This window comes from Saccoglossus kowalevskii, chromosome 15 (genome assembly GCF_978046115.1).
Source record: "Saccoglossus kowalevskii chromosome 15, keSacKowa6.1, whole genome shotgun sequence".
NCBI classification, from domain to species: Eukaryota; Metazoa; Hemichordata; class Enteropneusta; family Harrimaniidae; genus Saccoglossus; species Saccoglossus kowalevskii.
The window spans coordinates 22,707,928-22,724,292 of record NC_140655.1 but is presented as its reverse complement, the minus strand read 5'-3'; the positions used below and the strand labels follow the sequence as shown (position 1 = coordinate 22,724,292).

At 40.6% G+C, this 16,365-nt stretch overlaps 21 non-coding genes across 21 annotated transcripts; all 21 read left to right on the top strand.

Annotated features, from left to right (window-relative positions):
- Window positions 1-4,950: 4,950 nt before the first annotated feature.
- TRNAS-GCU (transfer RNA serine (anticodon GCU)) lies at window positions 4,951-5,032 on the top strand. Its single transcript has one exon. It is a non-coding gene; the product is annotated as a tRNA-Ser (tRNA).
- Window positions 5,033-5,816: 784 nt separating this feature from the next.
- On the top strand, window positions 5,817-5,898 carry TRNAS-GCU (transfer RNA serine (anticodon GCU)). The gene has a single exon. It is a non-coding gene; the product is annotated as a tRNA-Ser (tRNA).
- Window positions 5,899-6,682: 784 nt separating this feature from the next.
- Window positions 6,683-6,764, top strand: TRNAS-GCU (transfer RNA serine (anticodon GCU)). Its single transcript has one exon. It is a non-coding gene; the product is annotated as a tRNA-Ser (tRNA).
- A 207-nt stretch (window positions 6,765-6,971) lies between these two features.
- On the top strand, window positions 6,972-7,053 carry TRNAS-GCU (transfer RNA serine (anticodon GCU)). Its single transcript has one exon. It is a non-coding gene; the product is annotated as a tRNA-Ser (tRNA).
- A 780-nt stretch (window positions 7,054-7,833) lies between these two features.
- TRNAS-GCU (transfer RNA serine (anticodon GCU)) lies at window positions 7,834-7,915 on the top strand. The gene has a single exon. It is a non-coding gene; the product is annotated as a tRNA-Ser (tRNA).
- Window positions 7,916-8,122: 207 nt separating this feature from the next.
- TRNAS-GCU (transfer RNA serine (anticodon GCU)) lies at window positions 8,123-8,204 on the top strand. The gene has a single exon. It is a non-coding gene; the product is annotated as a tRNA-Ser (tRNA).
- A 780-nt stretch (window positions 8,205-8,984) lies between these two features.
- On the top strand, window positions 8,985-9,066 carry TRNAS-GCU (transfer RNA serine (anticodon GCU)). Its single transcript has one exon. It is a non-coding gene; the product is annotated as a tRNA-Ser (tRNA).
- A 207-nt stretch (window positions 9,067-9,273) lies between these two features.
- Window positions 9,274-9,355, top strand: TRNAS-GCU (transfer RNA serine (anticodon GCU)). Its single transcript has one exon. It is a non-coding gene; the product is annotated as a tRNA-Ser (tRNA).
- Window positions 9,356-9,563: 208 nt separating this feature from the next.
- Window positions 9,564-9,645, top strand: TRNAS-GCU (transfer RNA serine (anticodon GCU)). The gene has a single exon. It is a non-coding gene; the product is annotated as a tRNA-Ser (tRNA).
- Window positions 9,646-10,135: 490 nt separating this feature from the next.
- On the top strand, window positions 10,136-10,217 carry TRNAS-GCU (transfer RNA serine (anticodon GCU)). Its single transcript has one exon. It is a non-coding gene; the product is annotated as a tRNA-Ser (tRNA).
- A 207-nt stretch (window positions 10,218-10,424) lies between these two features.
- TRNAS-GCU (transfer RNA serine (anticodon GCU)) lies at window positions 10,425-10,506 on the top strand. The gene has a single exon. It is a non-coding gene; the product is annotated as a tRNA-Ser (tRNA).
- A 208-nt stretch (window positions 10,507-10,714) lies between these two features.
- On the top strand, window positions 10,715-10,796 carry TRNAS-GCU (transfer RNA serine (anticodon GCU)). Its single transcript has one exon. It is a non-coding gene; the product is annotated as a tRNA-Ser (tRNA).
- A 490-nt stretch (window positions 10,797-11,286) lies between these two features.
- On the top strand, window positions 11,287-11,368 carry TRNAS-GCU (transfer RNA serine (anticodon GCU)). The gene has a single exon. It is a non-coding gene; the product is annotated as a tRNA-Ser (tRNA).
- Window positions 11,369-11,575: 207 nt separating this feature from the next.
- TRNAS-GCU (transfer RNA serine (anticodon GCU)) lies at window positions 11,576-11,657 on the top strand. The gene has a single exon. It is a non-coding gene; the product is annotated as a tRNA-Ser (tRNA).
- Window positions 11,658-11,865: 208 nt separating this feature from the next.
- On the top strand, window positions 11,866-11,947 carry TRNAS-GCU (transfer RNA serine (anticodon GCU)). The gene has a single exon. It is a non-coding gene; the product is annotated as a tRNA-Ser (tRNA).
- A 1,643-nt stretch (window positions 11,948-13,590) lies between these two features.
- TRNAS-GCU (transfer RNA serine (anticodon GCU)) lies at window positions 13,591-13,672 on the top strand. The gene has a single exon. It is a non-coding gene; the product is annotated as a tRNA-Ser (tRNA).
- Window positions 13,673-13,879: 207 nt separating this feature from the next.
- On the top strand, window positions 13,880-13,961 carry TRNAS-GCU (transfer RNA serine (anticodon GCU)). Its single transcript has one exon. It is a non-coding gene; the product is annotated as a tRNA-Ser (tRNA).
- A 208-nt stretch (window positions 13,962-14,169) lies between these two features.
- On the top strand, window positions 14,170-14,251 carry TRNAS-GCU (transfer RNA serine (anticodon GCU)). Its single transcript has one exon. It is a non-coding gene; the product is annotated as a tRNA-Ser (tRNA).
- Window positions 14,252-14,741: 490 nt separating this feature from the next.
- On the top strand, window positions 14,742-14,823 carry TRNAS-GCU (transfer RNA serine (anticodon GCU)). The gene has a single exon. It is a non-coding gene; the product is annotated as a tRNA-Ser (tRNA).
- A 207-nt stretch (window positions 14,824-15,030) lies between these two features.
- On the top strand, window positions 15,031-15,112 carry TRNAS-GCU (transfer RNA serine (anticodon GCU)). The gene has a single exon. It is a non-coding gene; the product is annotated as a tRNA-Ser (tRNA).
- Window positions 15,113-15,320: 208 nt separating this feature from the next.
- TRNAS-GCU (transfer RNA serine (anticodon GCU)) lies at window positions 15,321-15,402 on the top strand. Its single transcript has one exon. It is a non-coding gene; the product is annotated as a tRNA-Ser (tRNA).
- Window positions 15,403-16,365: the final 963 nt, after the last annotated feature.

Here is a 16,365-nt window from a genome sequence, read left to right as displayed (position 1 = left end):
ACGACAATGAAAACCAGACCGATCCGACTGCACCAACTAGAAGGAAAAAGAACACACCTAAACCAAATCTTGAACATTCACGCAAGCTGTTCACCCCAAAATCGAAAAACAATGACGGTAACATATCTGAAAATAATGATTAAGTTCTATTTATTATTAATGTTCCTCTCATCCCTCAGTGTTTTAATGGTTGTGCTAGCCTCCGCAAACGCCAATGGTTTACGAAACATCAATAAACTGAATAATTTAATTCATTATGCTAATTCACATAAAGTGGACATTCTTGCAATTCAAGAAACCTTCTGGCAGGACTCCTTTGTTCCAACCATTAAAACACTGTGGGATGGTGATGTAATAACCAATAATTGCCGTGACCAGTGCAACCGAGGTATGAGAGGGGTAGCACTCCTAATTTCCAAAGCCTCAGGTGTGAAAATTATTAAGAAAAAATCGAGTGACCTTTTTAGTGGGCGAGTACTTAAAGTAATTATCGAAATAGATGATTTATTTATAAATGTTATAAATATTTATAGTCCCAATAATGTCACCGAACGCCGTCAATTCTACCGCCACATACAATTTTTTTTCGAACCTGACTGCACTAATATTGTCATTGGTGACTTTAACTGTGTGATCGATACTAATCTTGAACGCTCATACACTCAAGTTCATAAAGATCATTCAAGACAACAGTTGAAAGACCTAATCGCCAGTAACAACCTAATCGATATTTGGCGTACCCATCACCCGCGGTCAAGAGAGTATACTTGGCGGCGTTCGGTCGATAATAAATTGCTTCAAAGTCGTATAGACAACTGTTTTATATCCGCAAATAGTTTACACCTATGCACTCATAGTTCTATCTCAAGGTTTCCGTATAGCGATCATGACTGCATAATATACAAATTTGATATGTCCAGTGTTAAACGTGGTCGTGGTGTTTGGCACTTTAACAACTCTCTCTTAGAAGACCTTGAATACACAAAATTAATTTCTGAACATATTACAAAAAGTCGTACATATCCTGTGTATTCTGAAAATAAACTTGCCTGGTGGGAAATTTTGAAAAACGAAATAAAACGTATTACGACCCGCTTTGGCAAGCAGAAAGCTAATGCCACGCGAAAATTGAAAAGAAATCTGGAAAAAAAAATTAAATACGAGAATGTCAAGGCTGCCAAGTACCCAGACTACAACACGTCATATCTGCTCAATCTTAATGATGAATTAGACAAAATCATTAGATCAGAAACCGAAGGTGCTGCAATACGCAGTAAATCACAATTCATTGAAGAAGGGGAGAAAAATACAAAATACTTTCTAACATTAGAGAAAATTAAACAGGAAAACAAAACGATAAAAACTCTAATTAGTGAGTGCGACGAAACTCTTAACACAACAGATTCAATTATGAGCGAGATACACAAATTCTATTCGAAATTGTATACAAAGGAGCCAACTAACCCAGCAAATTCTTACCTGCAAAACAACATCACCTCGATACTCAACGAGGATGATAAACAGTCTCTTGACAATAATCCAACGGTTAATGAGCTCCAAAAAACGTTACTGGCCATGGTCAACAATAAATCCCCGGGTTCCGATGGCCTTACAGTGAACTGGTACAAATACTTTTGGGATGAAATAGCACATGACTTCAATGATATTGTAGGCACTATTTTTGATTCTGGCGAAATGCCCCAAAGCCTTCGTACTGGTATCATTACCTTAATTCCGAAAAAGAACTCAGATCAAAGATTCATTCGCAACTGGCGACCAATTTCGTTGCTAAATACTGACTACAAAATAATAGCAAAACTAATGGCCTCAAGACTAAGCAATGTAATCGGTTCAATAATATCCGACGATCAAACCTGCTGTGTGCCTGGGCGTGATATTGTTGACCACATTTTCTGTCTGCAGGACGTAGTATCTTACACCACCGAAATAAACAATCCCGGAGTCATCCTAAAATTCGACCAAATGAAGGCTTTTGATAGAGTGGATCACTCTTATTTGCAGAGTACCTTGAAATATTTCAATTTTGGACCAAATTTTATCAGATGGATTTCTATACTGTACTGTAATATCGAAAGCAAAGTGAAATGCAACGGATTCTTGTCCGATCCTTTTTTTCCTACTCGCGGTGTCCGCCAAGGCTGCCCTCTATCTGCTCTGCTCTACGTTATTTCGATTGACCCCCTCAACACTGCAATCAAACGAAATCCTCGGATTGTGGGAATTCCACTTCCCAATTCGGAATCCCAATCTCTGATTTATCAGCATGCCGACGACACCTCTCTGACACTGTCTAATGACACCTCCATTACAGCATCTCAAGAAGTGTTCAAAGAATATGGCATGATTTCCGGCGCCAAAATTAATGAACATAAAACTGAAGCATTGTGGTTAGGGACCAACAGAGGGCGCACTGACTCTCCTATCCGCGGAATATTTCGGAGCGATAGTATAACAATGCTCGGAATCTGCATCGGACACAATCCTACCTCTGTATCTGAAAATAACTGGGAAAAAAGAATTTCTAAATCCTGTAAGGTATTAAATCAGTGGAGACGACGTAAACTATCATTTAAAGGTAAAATTATAATTATCAATACACTTGTCGCATCGTCTCTAAACTACTCTCTATCTGTTACTCCGATTCCGGATTACTATCTTTACCGATTTAAAAAGGCAGTTCTTGATTTTTTCTGGGATAATCACAAACATCTCGTCAGGTACGAAGTTTTAACTAATCCAATAGAACAAGGTGGTTTGAATTTATGTGACCTGCAAACTAGGCGTGCAGCATTCCGACTCAAATGGATCAAAAAGTTTCTCGACCCAAATTATAAACATAAATTTAAGCATCTAACGAATTTCTATCTAAATAAATATTGCAACTTGAACCTCGGCTCTGATATATTTAAACTCGAAATTGATATCAGAAAACTAAGTAATCTGCCTCAATTTTACTCTGAAATGTTGCAAGCCTGGGCGACTATTGCAGACCATATATACACCATCCCACAGACACTCAAAGATATTTATCATCAACCCTTGTTCTATAATCCACTCATTACTTCAAATGGAAATGTATTATTTCAACGTCAATTTGTAAAATATGGAATCACAAAAATCAAAGATATACTATATGAAGTTGTGCCAGGCTTCTTACCACCAAAAGCAATTTGTGAATTGGTACACGTCGGTTCCATTTTGTCCAATACAGCTGAAACAAAAATTGTTTGTAAACAGTATAAGGCTATTAAGGACGCTATTCCGTCATCGTGGGTCAAACAATGTTGTAAACAAGCATTAACACCCGACCTAGTAATGTCAGAAATTCAGATCAAGCACAAACAACACTCATATACAATAAGTACATGTACAACCAAGCTTTTTTCTCAACTCGTTGGCATGAACAAAATTGTGGAACCGATTTGCACATTCTACTGGTCACATCGCTTTCTTCAAATAGACTTCAGAATAATATGGCGCAATATTTACGGTGGCATCACGCCTAACCTACTAAGCGATTTGAATTTCAAAATTATACACAATGTTATTTTTACCAATACATTACTTGACAAAATCGGCGTTCTTGATTCCGCCATCTGCGACTTTTGTACAGTTGAAGAGGAAACGTTAATACACATGCTAACGGGCTGTAGTACGACCTCACCTCTCTGGCAGTTTGTATTCAAATTAATATCATACATTTTTCCATACCAGTCAATAACGAGTGCTAGGAACTACATAATATTATTTGGTTTTTATGACTCTGACGATAAACCAAAGCTAGCCCTGACAAACTATTTACTGACGCTGGCTCGTCATGTAGTGATACTGCGCCACAAAATATATAAATCATCCAAACAAATAATTCCTATTGTGAACGTGTTCAGAAATAAACTACTTGCAAAAATGAAAGCAGACTATAAGATGTATTACATTAATGACGACGAAACGCTTTTCTATGTCAGGTATGAAGGTCTCGCAGAAAATACCGCGAATACCGATTTCCAGGTAACATTCTGAGCTATTTCTAAATCAGTCTCACAATTCTATGTAATTGACATCATGACAGTACAAGTGTAATAACCAATAGTATTGTTATCTTTATAAAAGCTAGATAAACGATCTGCTTTGTAGTAAGAATAATTATTTTTTGTCTTGTGCAACAATATGTCGATAGGTATTGTACCTCACCACTCTAGGCGGGCATCTATGAACATTGGTCAGGCGACCACAGTTGCAGACGAAGGCGTCCAAAGCCAATCCAATTTTTGTTGATTGAAGTTATATATTATTATGTAACATATTTTGTAAATATTTTTACTTTACATGACGGACCAGTGGGTCTTGTCTTTTAATAAAAGAAAAAAAAAAAAAAGGCGATGGACTGCTAATCCATGGTGCTCTGCACGCGTGGGTTCGAATCCCATCATCGTCGACTTAATTTCTACAGTTTTTAAGTACCATAATAAAATTGCAATCATGCTCGGTGCCAGATTTTGATTGTTGAGCAGTTAACACTCGTCTTGAATTACCATTTCTATCTCGATTATCATATAACCATGTTCGCAGCATTGGTAAGTAATTTTCACATGTGGTCTAACACCTGATCTAGCTAAATTCGTTACGCTGTGCAAATGTACGTAGACGAGGTGGCCGAGTGGTTAAGGTGATGGACTGCTAATCCATTGCGCTCTGCACGCGTGGGTACGAATCCCATCCTCGTCGACCTGATTCTACAGTTTTAAGTACCATTATGAAATTACCATCATTCTCTTGCAGATTTTGATTGCTGAGTAGTTAACACTCGTCCTGAATTATAATTTCGATCTCGATTATCATATAACCATGTTCGCAGCATTGATAAGTAATTTTCACATGTGGTCTAACACCTGGCCTAGCTAAATTAGTTACGCTGTCCACAATTACGTAGATGAGGTGGCCGAGTGGTTAAGGCGATGGACTGCTAATCCATTGTGCTCTGCACGCGTGGGTTCGAATCCCATCCTCGTCGACTCAATTTCTACAGTTTTTAAGTACCATAATAAAATTGCAATCATGCTCGGTGCCAGATTTTGATTGTTGAGCAGTTAACACTCGTCTTGAATTACCATTTCTATCTCGATTATCATATAACCATGTTCGCAGCATTGGTAAGTAATTTTCACATGTGGTCTAACCCCTGGCCTAGCTAAATTCGTTACGCTGTCCATAAGTACATAGACGAGGTGGCCGAGTGGTTAAGGCGATGGACTGCTAATCCATGGTGCTCTGCACGCGTGGGTTCGAATCCCATCATCGTCGACTTAATTTCTACAGTTTTTAAGTACCATAATAAAATTGCAATCATGCTCGGTGCCAGATTTTGATTGTTGAGCAGTTAACACTCGTCTTGAATTACCATTTCTATCTCGATTATCATATAACCATGTTCGCAGCATTGGTAAGTAATTTTCACATGTGGTCTAACACCTGATCTAGCTAAATTCGTTACGCTGTGCAAATGTACGTAGACGAGGTGGCCGAGTGGTTAAGGTGATGGACTGCTAATCCATTGCGCTCTGCACGCGTGGGTACGAATCCCATCCTCGTCGACCTGATTCTACAGTTTTAAGTACCATTATGAAATTACCATCATTCTCTTGCAGATTTTGATTGCTGAGTAGTTAACACTCGTCCTGAATTATAATTTCGATCTCGATTATCATATAACCATGTTCGCAGCATTGATAAGTAATTTTCACATGTGGTCTAACACCTGGCCTAGCTAAATTAGTTACGCTGTCCACAATTACGTAGATGAGGTGGCCGAGTGGTTAAGGCGATGGACTGCTAATCCATTGTGCTCTGCACGCGTGGGTTCGAATCCCATCCTCGTCGACTCAATTTCTACAGTTTTTAAGTACCATAATAAAATTGCAATCATGCTCGGTGCCAGATTTTGATTGTTGAGCAGTTAACACTCGTCTTGAATTACCATTTCTATCTCGATTATCATATAACCATGTTCGCAGCATTGGTAAGTAATTTTCACATGTGGTCTAACCCCTGGCCTAGCTAAATTCGTTACGCTGTCCATAAGTACATAGACGAGGTGGCCGAGTGGTTAAGGCGATGGACTGCTAATCCATGGTGCTCTGCACGCGTGGGTTCGAATCCCATCATCGTCGACTTAATTTCTACAGTTTTTAAGTACCATAATAAAATTGCAATCATGCTCGGTGCCAGATTTTGATTGTTGAGCAGTTAACACTCGTCTTGAATTACCATTTCTATCTCGATTATCATATAACCATGTTCGCAGCATTGGTAAGTAATTTTCACATGTGGTCTAACACCTGATCTAGCTAAATTCGTTACGCTGTGCAAATGTACGTAGACGAGGTGGCCGAGTGGTTAAGGTGATGGACTGCTAATCCATTGCGCTCTGCACGCGTGGGTACGAATCCCATCCTCGTCGACCTGATTCTACAGTTTTAAGTACCATTATGAAATTACCATCATTCTCTTGCAGATTTTGATTGCTGAGTAGTTAACACTCGTCCTGAATTATAATTTCGATCTCGATTATCATATAACCATGTTCGCAGCATTGATAAGTAATTTTCACATGTGGTCTAACACCTGGCCTAGCTAAATTAGTTACGCTGTCCACAATTACGTAGATGAGGTGGCCGAGTGGTTAAGGCGATGGACTGCTAATCCATTGTGCTCTGCACGCGTGGGTTCGAATCCCATCCTCGTCGACTCAATTTCTACAGTTTTAAGTACCATAATAAAATTGCAATCATGCTCATTGCCAGATTTTGATTGTTGAGCAGTTAACACTCGTCTTGAATTACCATTTCTATCTCGATTATCATATAACCATGTTCGCAGCATTAGTAAGTAATTTTCACATGTGGTCTAACACCTGGTCTAGCTAAATTTTTTACGCAGTGCAAAAGTACGTAGACGAGGTGGCCGAGTGGTTAAGGCGATGGACTGCTAATCCATTGTGCTCTGCACGCGTGGGTTCGAATCCCATCCTCGTCGACTTAATTTCTACAGTTTTTAAGTACCATAATAAAATTGCAATCATGCTCGGTGCCAGATTTTGGTTGTTGAGCAGTTAACACTCGTCTTGAATTACCATTTCTACCTCGATTATCATATAACCATGTTCGCAGCATTGGTAAGTAATTTTCACATGTGGTCTAACACCTGGCCTAGCTAAATTCGTTACGCTGTGCATAAGTACGTAGACGAGGTGGCCGAGTGGTTAAGGCGATGGACTGCTAATCCATTGTGCTCTGCACGCGTGGTTTCGAATCCCATCCTCGTCGACGTGATTCTACAGTTTTAAGTACCATTATGAAATTACCATCATTCTCTTGCAGATTTTGATTGCTGAGTTGTTAACACTCGTCCTGAATTACAATTTCGATCTCGATTATCATATAACCATGTTCGCAGCATTGATAAGTACTTTTCACATGTGGTCTAACACCTGGTCTAGCTAAATTCGTTACGCTGTGCAAATGTACGTAGACGAGGTGGCCGAGTGGTTAAGGCGATGGACTGCTAATCCATTGTGCTCTGCACGCCTGGGTACGAATCCCATCCTCGTCGACGTGATTCTACAGTTTTAAGTACCATTATGAAATTACCATCATTCTCTTGCAGATTTTGATTGCTGAGTAGTTAACACTCGTCCTGAATTACAATTTCGATCTCGATTATCATATAACCATGTTCGCAGCATTGGTAAGTAATTTTCACATGTTGTCTAACACCTGGCCTAGCTAAATTAGTTACGCTGTCCACAATTACGTAGATGAGGTGGCCGAGTGGTTAAGGCGATGGACTGCTAATCCATTGTGCTCTGCACGCGTGGGTTCGAATCCCATCCTCGTCGACTCAATTTCTACAGTTTTAAGTACCATAATAAAATTGCAATCATGCTCATTGCCAGATTTTGATTGTTGAGCAGTTAACACTCGTCTTGAATTACCATTTCTATCTCGATTATCATATAACCATGTTCGCAGCATTAGTAAGTAATTTTCACATGTGGTCTAACACCTGGTCTAGCTAAATTTTTTACGCAGTGCAAAAGTACGTAGACGAGGTGGCCGAGTGGTTAAGGCGATGGACTGCTAATCCATTGTGCTCTGCACGCGTGGGTTCGAATCCCATCCTCGTCGACTTAATTTCTACAGTTTTTAAGTACCATAATAAAATTGCAATCATGCTCGGTGCCAGATTTTGGTTGTTGAGCAGTTAACACTCGTCTTGAATTACCATTTCTACCTCGATTATCATATAACCATGTTCGCAGCATTGGTAAGTAATTTTCACATGTGGTCTAACACCTGGCCTAGCTAAATTCGTTACGCTGTGCATAAGTACGTAGACGAGGTGGCCGAGTGGTTAAGGCGATGGACTGCTAATCCATTGTGCTCTGCACGCGTGGTTTCGAATCCCATCCTCGTCGACGTGATTCTACAGTTTTAAGTACCATTATGAAATTACCATCATTCTCTTGCAGATTTTGATTGCTGAGTTGTTAACACTCGTCCTGAATTACAATTTCGATCTCGATTATCATATAACCATGTTCGCAGCATTGATAAGTACTTTTCACATGTGGTCTAACACCTGGTCTAGCTAAATTCGTTACGCTGTGCAAATGTACGTAGACGAGGTGGCCGAGTGGTTAAGGCGATGGACTGCTAATCCATTGTGCTCTGCACGCCTGGGTACGAATCCCATCCTCGTCGACGTGATTCTACAGTTTTAAGTACCATTATGAAATTACCATCATTCTCTTGCAGATTTTGATTGCTGAGTAGTTAACACTCGTCCTGAATTACAATTTCGATCTCGATTATCATATAACCATGTTCGCAGCATTGGTAAGTAATTTTCACATGTTGTCTAACACCTGGCCTAGCTAAATTAGTTACGCTGTCCACAATTACGTAGATGAGGTGGCCGAGTGGTTAAGGCGATGGACTGCTAATCCATTGTGCTCTGCACGCGTGGGTTCGAATCCCATCCTCGTCGACTCAATTTCTACAGTTTTAAGTACCATAATAAAATTGCAATCATGCTCATTGCCAGATTTTGATTGTTGAGCAGTTAACACTCGTCTTGAATTACCATTTCTATCTCGATTATCATATAACCATGTTCGCAGCATTAGTAAGTAATTTTCACATGTGGTCTAACACCTGGTCTAGCTAAATTTTTTACGCAGTGCAAAAGTACGTAGACGAGGTGGCCGAGTGGTTAAGGCGATGGACTGCTAATCCATTGTGCTCTGCACGCGTGGGTTCGAATCCCATCCTCGTCGACTTAATTTCTACAGTTTTTAAGTACCATAATAAAATTGCAATCATGCTCGGTGCCAGATTTTGATTGTTGAGCAGTTAACACTCGTCTTGAATTACCATTTCTACCTCGATTATCATATAACCATGTTCGCAGCATTGGTAAGTAATTTTCACATGTGGTCTAACACCTGGCCTAGCTAAATTCGTTACGCTGTGCATAAGTACGTAGACGAGGTGGCCGAGTGGTTAAGGCGATGGACTGCTAATCCATTGTGCTCTGCACGCTTGGGTTCGAATCCCATCCTCGTCGACGTGATTCTACAGTTTTAAGTACCATTATGAAATTACCATCATTCTCTTGCAGATTTTGATTGCTGAGTTGTTAACACTCGTCCTGAATTACAATTTCGATCTCGATTATCATATAACCATGTTCGCAGCATTGATAAGTACTTTTCACATGTGGTCTAACACCTGGTCTAGCTAAATTCGTTACGCTGTGCAAATGTACGTAGACGAGGTGGCCGAGTGGTTAAGGCGATGGACTGCTAATCCATTGTGCTCTGCACGCCTGGGTACGAATCCCATCCTCGTCGACGTGATTCTACAGTTTTAAGTACCATTATGAAATTACCATCATTCTCTTGCAGATTTTGATTGCTGAGTAGTTAACACTCGTCCTGAATTACAATTTCGATCTCGATTATCATATAACCATGTTCGCAGCATTGGTAAGTAATTTTCACATGTTGTCTAACACCTGGCCTAGCTAAATTAGTTACGCTGTCCACAATTACGTAGATGAGGTGGCCGAGTGGTTAAGGCGATGGACTGCTAATCCATTGTGCTCTGCACGCGTGGGTTCGAATCCCATCCTCGTCGACTCAATTTCTACAGTTTTAAGTACCATAATAAAATTGCAATCATGCTCATTGCCAGATTTTGATTGTTGAGCAGTTAACACTCGTCTTGAATTACCATTTCTATCTCGATTATCATATAACCATGTTCGCAGCATTAGTAAGTAATTTTCACATGTGGTCTAACACCTGGTCTAGCTAAATTTTTTACGCAGTGCAAAAGTACGTAGACGAGGTGGCCGAGTGGTTAAGGCGATGGACTGCTAATCCATTGTGCTCTGCACGCGTGGGTTCGAATCCCATCCTCGTCGACTTAATTTCTACAGTTTTTAAGTACCATAATAAAATTGCAATCATGCTCGGTGCCAGATTTTGATTGTTGAGCAGTTAACACTCGTCTTGAATTACCATTTCTACCTCGATTATCATATAACCATGTTCGCAGCATTGGTAAGTAATTTTCACATGTGGTCTAACACCTGGCCTAGCTAAATTCGTTACGCTGTGCATAAGTACGTAGACGAGGTGGCCGAGTGGTTAAGGCGATGGACTGCTAATCCATTGTGCTCTGCACGCGTGGGTTCGAATCCCATCCTCGTCGACGTGATTCTACAGTTTTAAGTACCATTATGAAATTACCATCATTCTCTTGCAGATTTTGATTGCTGAGTTGTTAACACTCGTCCTGAATTACAATTTCGATCTCGATTATCATATAACCATGTTCGCAGCATTGATAAGTACTTTTCACATGTGGTCTAACACCTGGTCTAGCTAAATTCGTTACGCTGTGCAAATGTACGTAGACGAGGTGGCCGAGTGGTTAAGGCGATGGACTGCTAATCCATTGTGCTCTGCACGCCTGGGTACGAATCCCATCCTCGTCGACGTGATTCTACAGTTTTAAGTACCATTATGAAATTACCATCATTCTCTTGCAGATTTTGATTGCTGAGTAGTTAACACTCGTCCTGAATTACAATTTCGATCTCGATTATCATATAACCATGTTCGCAGCATTGGTAAGTAATTTTCACATGTTGTCTAACACCTGGCCTAGCTAAATTAGTTACGCTGTCCACAATTACGTAGATGAGGTGGCCGAGTGGTTAAGGCGATGGACTGCTAATCCATTGTGCTCTGCACGCGTGGGTTCGAATCCCATCCTCGTCGACTCAATTTCTACAGTTTTAAGTACCATAATAAAATTGCAATCATGCTCATTGCCAGATTTTGATTGTTGAGCAGTTAACACTCGTCTTGAATTACCATTTCTATCTCGATTATCATATAACCATGTTCGCAGCATTGGTAAGTAATTTTCACATGTGGTCTAACACCTGGCCTAGCTAAATTCGTTACGCTGTCCATAAGTACATAGACGAGGTGGCCGAGTGGTTAAGGCGATGGACTGCTAATCCATTGTGCTCTGCACGCGTGGGTTCGAATCCCATCCTCGTCGACTTAATTTCTACAGTTTTTAAGTACCATAATAAAATTGCAATCATGCTCGGTGCCAGATTTTGATTGTTGAGCAGTTAACACTCGTCTTGAATTACCATTTCTACGTCGATTATCATATAACCATGTTCGCAGCATTGGTAAGTAATTTTCACATGTGGTCTAACACCTGATCTAGCTAAATTCGTTACGCTGTGCAAATGTACGTAGACGAGGTGGCCGAGTGGTTAAGGCGATGGACTGCTAATCCATTGTGCTCTGCACGCGTGGGTTTGAATCCCATCCTCGTCGACGTTATTCTACAGTTTTAAGTACCATTATGAAATTACCATCATTCTCTTGCAGATTTTGATTGCTGAGTAGTTTACACTCGTCCTGAATTACAATTTCGATCTCGATTATCATATAACCATGTTCGCAGCATTGATAAGTAATTTTCACATGTGGTCTAACACCTGGCCTAGCTAAATTCGTTACGCTGTCCACAATTACGTAGATGAGGTGGCCGATAGGTTAAGGCGATGGACTGCTAATCAATTGTGCTCTGCACGCGTGGGTTCGAATCCCATCCTCGTCGACTCAATTTCTACAGTTTTTAAGTACCATAATAAAATTGCAATCATGCGCGGTGCCAGATTTTGATTGTTGAGCAGTTAACACTCGTCTTGAATTACCATTTCTATCTCGATTATCATATAACCATGTTCGCAGCATTGGTAAGTAATTTTCACATGTGGTCTAACACCTGATCTAGCTAAATTCGTTACGCTGTGCAAATGTACGTAGACGAGGTGGCCGAGTGGTTAAGGCGATGGACTGCTAATCCATTGCGCTCTGCACGCGTGGGTACGAATCCCATCCTCGTCGACCTGATTCTACAGTTTTAAGTACCATTATGAAATTACCATCATTCTCTTGCAGATTTTGATTGCTGAGTAGTTAACACTCGTCCTGAATTACAATTTCGATCTCGATTATCATATAACCATGTTCGCAGCATTGATAAGTACTTTTCACATGTGGTCTAACACCTGGTCTAGCTAAATTCGTTACGCTGTGCAAATGTACGTAGACGAGGTGGCCGAGTGGTTAAGGCGATGGACTGCTAATCCATTGTGCTCTGCACGCGTGGGTACGAATCCCATCCTCGTCGACGTGATTCTACAGTTTTAAGTACCATTATGAAATTACCATCATTCTCTTGCAGATTTTGATTGCTGAGTAGTTAACACTCGTCCTGAATTACAATTTCGATCTCGATTATCATATAACCATGTTCGCAGCATTGGTAAGTAATTTTCACATGTTGTCTAACACCTGGCCTAGCTAAATTAGTTACGCTGTGCATAAGTACGTAGACGAGGTGGCCGATAGGTTAAGACGATGGACTGCTAATCCATTGTGCTCTGCACGCGTGGGTTCGAATCCCAACCTCGTCGACTCAATTTCTACAGTTTTAAGTACCATAATAAAATTGCATTCATGCTCGTTGCCAGATTTTGATTGTTGAGCAGTTAACACTCGTCTTGAATTACCATTTCTATCTCGATTAACATATAACCATGTTCGCAGATTAGTAAGTAATTTTCACATGTGGTCTAACACCTGGCCTAGCTAAATTCGTTACGCTATCCATAATACATAGACGAGGTGGCCGAGTGGTTAAGGCGATGGACTGCTAATCCATTGTGCTCTGCATGCGTGGTTTCGAATCCCATCCTCGTCGACTTAATTTCTACAGTTTTTAAGTACCATAATAAAATTGCAATCATGCTCGGTGCCAGATTTTGATTGTTGAGCAGTTAACACTCGTCTTGAATTACAATTTCGATCTCGATTATCATATAACCATGTTCGCAGCATTGGTAAGTAATTTTCACATGTTGTCTAACACCTGGCCTAGCTAAATTAGTTACGCTGTCCACAATTACGTAGATGAGGTGGCCGAGTGGTTAAGGCGATGGACTGCTAATCCATTGTGCTCTGCACGCGTGGGTTCGAATCCCATCCTCGTCGACTCAATTTCTACAGTTTTAAGTACCATAATAAAATTGCAATCATGCTCATTGCCAGATTTTGATTGTTGAGCAGTTAACACTCGTCTTGAATTACCATTTCTATCTCGATTATCATATAACCATGTTCGCAGCATTAGTAAGTAATTTTCACATGTGGTCTAACACCTGGTCTAGCTAAATTTTTTACGCAGTGCAAAAGTACGTAGACGAGGTGGCCGAGTGGTTAAGGCGATGGACTGCTAATCCATTGTGCTCTGCACGCGTGGGTTCGAATCCCATCCTCGTCGACTTAATTTCTACAGTTTTTAAGTACCATAATAAAATTGCAATCATGCTCGGTGCCAGATTTTGATTGTTGAGCAGTTAACACTCGTCTTGAATTACCATTTCTACCTCGATTATCATATAACCATGTTCGCAGCATTGGTAAGTAATTTTCACATGTGGTCTAACACCTGGCCTAGCTAAATTCGTTACGCTGTGCATAAGTACGTAGACGAGGTGGCCGAGTGGTTAAGGCGATGGACTGCTAATCCATTGTGCTCTGCACGCGTGGGTTCGAATCCCATCCTCGTCGACGTGATTCTACAGTTTTAAGTACCATTATGAAATTACCATCATTCTCTTGCAGATTTTGATTGCTGAGTTGTTAACACTCGTCCTGAATTACAATTTCGATCTCGATTATCATATAACCATGTTCGCAGCATTGATAAGTACTTTTCACATGTGGTCTAACACCTGGTCTAGCTAAATTCGTTACGCTGTGCAAATGTACGTAGACGAGGTGGCCGAGTGGTTAAGGCGATGGACTGCTAATCCATTGTGCTCTGCACGCCTGGGTACGAATCCCATCCTCGTCGACGTGATTCTACAGTTTTAAGTACCATTATGAAATTACCATCATTCTCTTGCAGATTTTGATTGCTGAGTAGTTAACACTCGTCCTGAATTACAATTTCGATCTCGATTATCATATAACCATGTTCGCAGCATTGGTAAGTAATTTTCACATGTTGTCTAACACCTGGCCTAGCTAAATTAGTTACGCTGTCCACAATTACGTAGATGAGGTGGCCGAGTGGTTAAGGCGATGGACTGCTAATCCATTGTGCTCTGCACGCGTGGGTTCGAATCCCATCCTCGTCGACTCAATTTCTACAGTTTTAAGTACCATAATAAAATTGCAATCATGCTCATTGCCAGATTTTGATTGTTGAGCAGTTAACACTCGTCTTGAATTACCATTTCTATCTCGATTATCATATAACCATGTTCGCAGCATTGGTAAGTAATTTTCACATGTGGTCTAACACCTGGCCTAGCTAAATTCGTTACGCTGTCCATAAGTACATAGACGAGGTGGCCGAGTGGTTAAGGCGATGGACTGCTAATCCATTGTGCTCTGCACGCGTGGGTTCGAATCCCATCCTCGTCGACTTAATTTCTACAGTTTTTAAGTACCATAATAAAATTGCAATCATGCTCGGTGCCAGATTTTGATTGTTGAGCAGTTAACACTCGTCTTGAATTACCATTTCTACGTCGATTATCATATAACCATGTTCGCAGCATTGGTAAGTAATTTTCACATGTGGTCTAACACCTGATCTAGCTAAATTCGTTACGCTGTGCAAATGTACGTAGACGAGGTGGCCGAGTGGTTAAGGCGATGGACTGCTAATCCATTGTGCTCTGCACGCGTGGGTTTGAATCCCATCCTCGTCGACGTTATTCTACAGTTTTAAGTACCATTATGAAATTACCATCATTCTCTTGCAGATTTTGATTGCTGAGTAGTTTACACTCGTCCTGAATTACAATTTCGATCTCGATTATCATATAACCATGTTCGCAGCATTGATAAGTAATTTTCACATGTGGTCTAACACCTGGCCTAGCTAAATTCGTTACGCTGTCCACAATTACGTAGATGAGGTGGCCGATAGGTTAAGGCGATGGACTGCTAATCAATTGTGCTCTGCACGCGTGGGTTCGAATCCCATCCTCGTCGACTCAATTTCTACAGTTTTTAAGTACCATAATAAAATTGCAATCATGCGCGGTGCCAGATTTTGATTGTTGAGCAGTTAACACTCGTCTTGAATTACCATTTCTATCTCGATTATCATATAACCATGTTCGCAGCATTGGTAAGTAATTTTCACATGTGGTCTAACCCCTGGCCTAGCTAAATTCGTTACGCTGTCCATAAGTACAGAGACGAGGTGGCCGAGTGGTTAAGGCGATGGACTGCTAATCCATTGTGCTCTGCACGCGTGGGTTCGAATCCCATCATCGTCGACTTAATTTCTACAGTTTTTAAGTACCATAATAAAATTGCAATCATGCTCGGTGCCAGATTTTGATTGTTGAGCAGTTAACACTCGTCTTGAATTACCATTTCTATCTCGATTATCATATAACCATGTTCGCAGCATTGGTAAGTAATTTTCACATGTGGTCTAACACCTGATCTAGCTAAATTCGTTACGCTGTGCAAATGTACGTAGACGAGGTGGCCGAGTGGTTAAGGCGATGGACTGCTAATCCATTGCGCTCTGCACGCGTGGGTACGAATCCCATCCTCGTCGACCTGATTCTACAGTTTTAAGTACCATTATGAAATTACCATCATTCTCTTGCAGATTTTGATTGCTGAGTAGTTAACACTCGTCCTGAATTATAATT